At 45.1% G+C, this 5170-nt stretch overlaps 1 non-coding gene across 1 annotated transcript; it reads left to right on the top strand.

Moving 5' to 3' along the window:
* The first annotated feature begins 2467 nt into the window (after positions 1 to 2467).
* Positions 2468 to 2539, top strand: trnae-cuc (transfer RNA glutamic acid (anticodon CUC)). The gene has a single exon. It is a non-coding gene; the product is annotated as a tRNA-Glu (tRNA).
* The last annotated feature ends 2631 nt before the right edge of the window (positions 2540 to 5170 follow it).

Genomic DNA, 5170 nt, shown 5'->3' with positions numbered 1-5170 from the left:
TGCAGACTCGTGATTTCTGCCCTGTATATTTCTGCTCGCAAACACATTTCCAGTTAATTTCTGAACATTGCTAGCACTTGTGTGCTGAGAGATTTGTTTGGTGTTATCACTGGTGGACATAAACGCCTGTGCTATCGCAATGGCCTTACTGAGGATCAGTGTCTCTATAGTCAAAAATTTTCATAGGATGGTCTCGTGGCCAATGCCCAGTACAAAAAAGTCTCTGAGCATCTGCTCCAGGTAGCCATCAAACTCACATTGTCCTAAAAGTCGCCTTAGGTCGGCAACATAGCTCGCCACTTCCTGACCTTCAGATCGCTGACACGTATAGAACCGATACCTCGCTATTAGCACGCTCTCCCTTGGGTTAGGATGCTCCAGAACCAGTGTACACAGCTCCTCATACGACTTATCTGTGGGTTTCACCGGAGCCAGAAGATTCTTCATGAGGCTGTAGGTCGGTGCCCCGCAGACCTTGAGGAGGACCGCACTCCTTTTTGCAGCGCTTCCTTCATCGTCCAGCTCGTTGGCTACAAAGTACTGGTCCAGCTGTTCGACATAGGCTTCCCAATCCTCACCCTCCGAGAACTTCTCCAGGATGTCCACAGTTTGCTGCATCTTTGCGTTGGATTCGTATACTCGTCGCCAGTTGTTGTGTTCCTAACACAGATGAGACTGCACACAGGAAGGTTAAAGTAACAGTGACCTCAGACTTTAGTAAGACACTTCAGAGTGAGGAACAGGCCTTAGGGGCCGGCTTATATACAGTGTTCCCAAGGGATGCTGGGATCCCTGGTGGCGGAACATGCGAGTGCATAAGAACATAAGAATTAGGAACAGGAGTAGGCCATCTAGCCCCTCGAGCCTGCTCCGCCATTCAACAAGATCATGGCTGATCTGGCCGTGGACTCAGCTCCACTTACCCGCCCGCTCCCCATAACCCTTAATTCCCTTATTGGTTAAAAATCTATCTATCTATCTGTGATTTGAATACATTCAATGAGATAGCCTCAACTGCTTCCTTGGGCAGAGAATTCCACAGATTCACAACCCTCTGGGAGAAGAAATTCCTTCTCAACTCGGATTTAAATTGGCTCCCCCGTATTTTGAGGCTGTGCCCCCTAGTTCTAGTCTCCCCGACCAGTGGAAACAACCTCTCTGCCTCTATCTTGTCTATCCCTTTCATTATTTTAAATGTTTCTATAAGATCACCCCTCATCCTTCTGAACTCCAACGAGTAAAGACCCAGTCTATCATCTATCATCATAAGGTAACCCCCTTAACTCCGGAATAAGCCGACTGAATCGTCTCTGTACCCCTTCCAAGGCTAATATATCCTTCCTTAAGTAAGGTGACCAAAACTGCAAGCAGTACTCCAGGTGCGGCCTCACCAATACCCTATACAGTTGCAGCAGGACCTCCCTGCTTTTATACTCCATCCCTCTCGCAATGAAGGCCAACATTCCATTCGCCTTCCTGATTACCTGCTGCATCTGCAAACTAACTTTTTGGGATTCATGCACAAGGACCCCCAGGTTCCTCTGCACCGCAGCACGTTGTAATTTCTCCCCATTCAAATAATATTCCCTTTTACTGTTTCTTTTTCCAAGGTGGATGACCTCACATTTACCGACATTGTATTCCATCTGCCAAACCTTAGCCCATTCGCTTAACCTATCTAAATCTCTTTGCAGCCTCTCTGTGTCCTCTACACAACCCGCTTTCCCACTAATCTTTGTGTCATATGCAAATTACACAACACTCTGTCCCTTCTTCCAGGTCATCTATGTATATTGTAAACAGTTGTGGTCCCAGCACCGATCCCTGTGGCACACCACTAAACACCGATGTCCAACCCGAAAAGGACCCATTTATCCCGATTCTCTGCTTTCTGTTAGCCAGACAATTCTCTATCCATGCTAATACATTTCTCTGACTCCGCGTACCTTTATCTTCTGCAGTAACCTTTTGTGTGGCACCTTATCGAATGCCTTTTGGAAATCTAAGTACACCACATCCATCGGTACACCTCTATCCACCATGCTCGTAATATCCTCAAAGAATTCCAGTAAATTAGTTAAACATGATTTCCCCTTCATGAATCCATGCTGTGTCTGCTTGATTGCACTATTCCTATCTAGATGTCCCGCTATTTCTTCCTTAATGATAGCTTTAAGCATTTTCCCCACTACAGATGTTAAACTAACCGGCCTATAGTTATCTGCCTTTTGTCTGCCCCCTTTTTTAAACAGAGGCATTACATTAGCTGCTTTCCAATCCGCTGGTACCTCCCCAGAGTCCAGAGAATTTTGGTAGATTATAACGAATGTATCTGCTATAACTCCTCCATCTTTTTTAATACCCTGGGATGCATTTCATCAGGACCAGGGGACTTGTCTACTTTGAGTCCCATTAGCCTGTCCAGCACTACCACCCTAGTGATAGTCATTGTCTCAAGGTCCTCCCTTCCCTGGTGGTCTAGTGGTTAGGATTCAGCACTCTCACCGCCGCGGCCCGGGTTCGATTCCCGGTCAGGGAACATTGTATTTTGTTGGTGGTAAAAACAGAGAGACAGACTATTATCTGAATGGTGACAGATTAGGAAAAGGGGAGGTGCAAAGAGACCTGGGTGTCATGGTACATCAGTCATTGAAGGTTGGCATGCAGGTGCAGCAGGCGGTTAAGAAAGCAAATGGCATGTTGGCCTTCATAGCAAGGGGATTTGAGTACAGGGGCAGGGAGGTGTTGCTACAGTTGTACAGGGCATTGGTGAGGCCACACCTGGAGTATTGTGTACAGTTTTGGTCTCCTAACCTGAGGAAGGACATTCTTGCTATTGAGGGAGTGCAGCGAAGGTTCACCAGACTGATTCCCGGGATGGCGGGACTGACCTATCAAGAAAGACTGGATCAACTGGGCTTGTATTCACTGGAGTTCAGAAGAATGAGAGGGGACCTCATAGAAACATTTAAAATTCTGACGGGGTTAGACAGGTTAGATGCAGGAAGAATGTTCCCAATGTTGGGGAAGTCCAGAACCAGAGGTCACAGTCTAAGGATAAGGGGTAAGCCATTTAGGACCGAGATGCGGAGGAACTTCTTCACCCAGAGAGTGGTGAACCTGTGGAATTCTCTACCACAGAAAGTTGTTGAGGCCAATTCACTAAATATATTCAAAAAGGAGTTAGATGAGGTCCTTACTACTAGGGGGATCAACAGCTATGGTGAGAAAGCAGGAATGTGGTACTGAAGTTGAATGTTCAGCCATGAACTCATTGAATGGCGGTGCAGGCTAGAAGGGCCGAATGGCCTACTCCTGCACCTATTTTCTATGTTTCTATGTTTCTATGTTTCCCACATTCCTGTGACCAGCAATTTTTGGCATGGTTTTTGTGTCTTCCACTGTGAAGACCGAAGCAAAATAATTGTTTAAGGTCTCAGCCATTTCCACATTTCCCATTATTAAATCCCCCTTCTCATCTTCTAAGGGACCAACATTTACTTTAGTCACTCTTTTCCGTTTTATATATCTGTAAAAGCTTTTACTATCTGTTTTTATATTTTGCGCAAGTTTACTTTCGTAATCTATCTTTCCTTTCTTTATTGCTTTCTTAGTCATTCTTTGCTGTCGTTTAAAATTTTCCCAATCTTCTAGTTTCCCACTAACCTTGGCCGCCTTGTATGCATTGGTTTTTAATTTTATACTCTCCTTTGTTTCCTTGGTTATCCACGGCTGGTTATTCCTTCTCTTACCGCCCTTCTTTTTCACTGGAATATATTTTTGTTGAGCACTATGAAAGAGTTCCTTAAAAGACCTCCACTGTTCCTCAATTGTGCCACTGTTTAGTCTGTGTTTCCAGTCTTCCTTAGCCAACTCTACCCTCATCCCACTGTAGTCCCCTTTGTTTAAGCATAGTACGCTTGTTTGAGACACTACTTCCTCACTCTCAATCTGTATTACAAATTCAACCATACTGTGATCACTCATTCCGAGAGGATCTTTTACTAGGAGATCGTTTATTATTCCTGTCTCATTACACAGGACCAGATCTAAGATCGCTTGCTCCCTTGTAGGTTCTGTAACATACTGTTCTAAGAAACAATCCCGTATGCATTCTGTGAATTCCTCCTCAAGGCTAACCCGTGCGATTTGATTTGACCAATCGATATGTCGGTGAAAATCCCCCATGATTACTGCCATTCCTTTTTCACATGCCTCCATTATTCCCTTGATTATTGTCTGCCCCACTGTGAAGTTATTATTTGGGGGCTATAAACTGCGCCCACCAGTGACTTTTTCCCCTTACTATCTCTAATCTCCATCCACAATGATTCAACATTTTGTTAATTTGAGCCAATATCATCTCTCACAACTGCCCTGATATCATCCTTATTAACAGAGCTACTCCACCTCCTTTCCCTTCTTGTCTATCCTTCCGAATTGTCAGATACCCCTGTATGTTTAATTTCCAGTCTTGGCCACCCTGCAACCACGTTTCTGTAATGGCCACCAAATCATACCCATTTGTAATGATTTGTGCGATCAACTCATTTACTTTATTTCGAATGCTGCGTGCTTTTAGGTTGAGTGTTTTAATACTAGTTTTTAAACCATGATTTTTAGTTTTGACCCCTCCTGCAGCCCCTTTATATTCATACATATTGTCCCTTCCTATCTCCTTGTGGTTTACACTTACCCCAGTGCTACTCTGCTCTGTTGCCTCCTGCCTTTTGCATTCTTTCTTGGGGTCCTGTTCATCTGCGCTCTCACCCACTCTAACTAGCTCAGAGCCCTCTCCTGGGTTCTGAATACTCCTCGTATAGAGGCACCGAGCTTTCAGGCTTGCCTTTTTATTACACTTTGACCCTTTAGAATTTTGCTGTACATTGGCCGTTTTTGTTTTTTGCCTTGGGTTTCTCTGCCCTCCACTTTTACTCATCTCCTTTCTGTCTTTTGCTTCTGTCTCCATTTTGTTTCCCTCTGTCTCCCTGCATTGGTTCCCATCCCCCTGTCATTTTAGTTTAACTCCTCCCCAACAGCACTCGCAAACATCGGTTCCGGTCCTGCCCAGGTGCAGACCGTCCTGTTTGTACTGGTCCCACCTCCCCCAGAACCGGTTCCAATGTCCCAGGAATTTGAATCCCTCCCTGCTGCACCACTGCTCAAGCCA

The sequence above is a fragment of the Pristiophorus japonicus genome, chromosome 10 (assembly GCF_044704955.1).
Source record: "Pristiophorus japonicus isolate sPriJap1 chromosome 10, sPriJap1.hap1, whole genome shotgun sequence".
Lineage (NCBI taxonomy): Eukaryota > Metazoa > Chordata > Chondrichthyes > Pristiophoridae > Pristiophorus > Pristiophorus japonicus.
The sequence above is the reverse complement of the archived record's forward strand: the minus strand, read 5'-3'. Positions and strand labels throughout refer to the sequence as shown.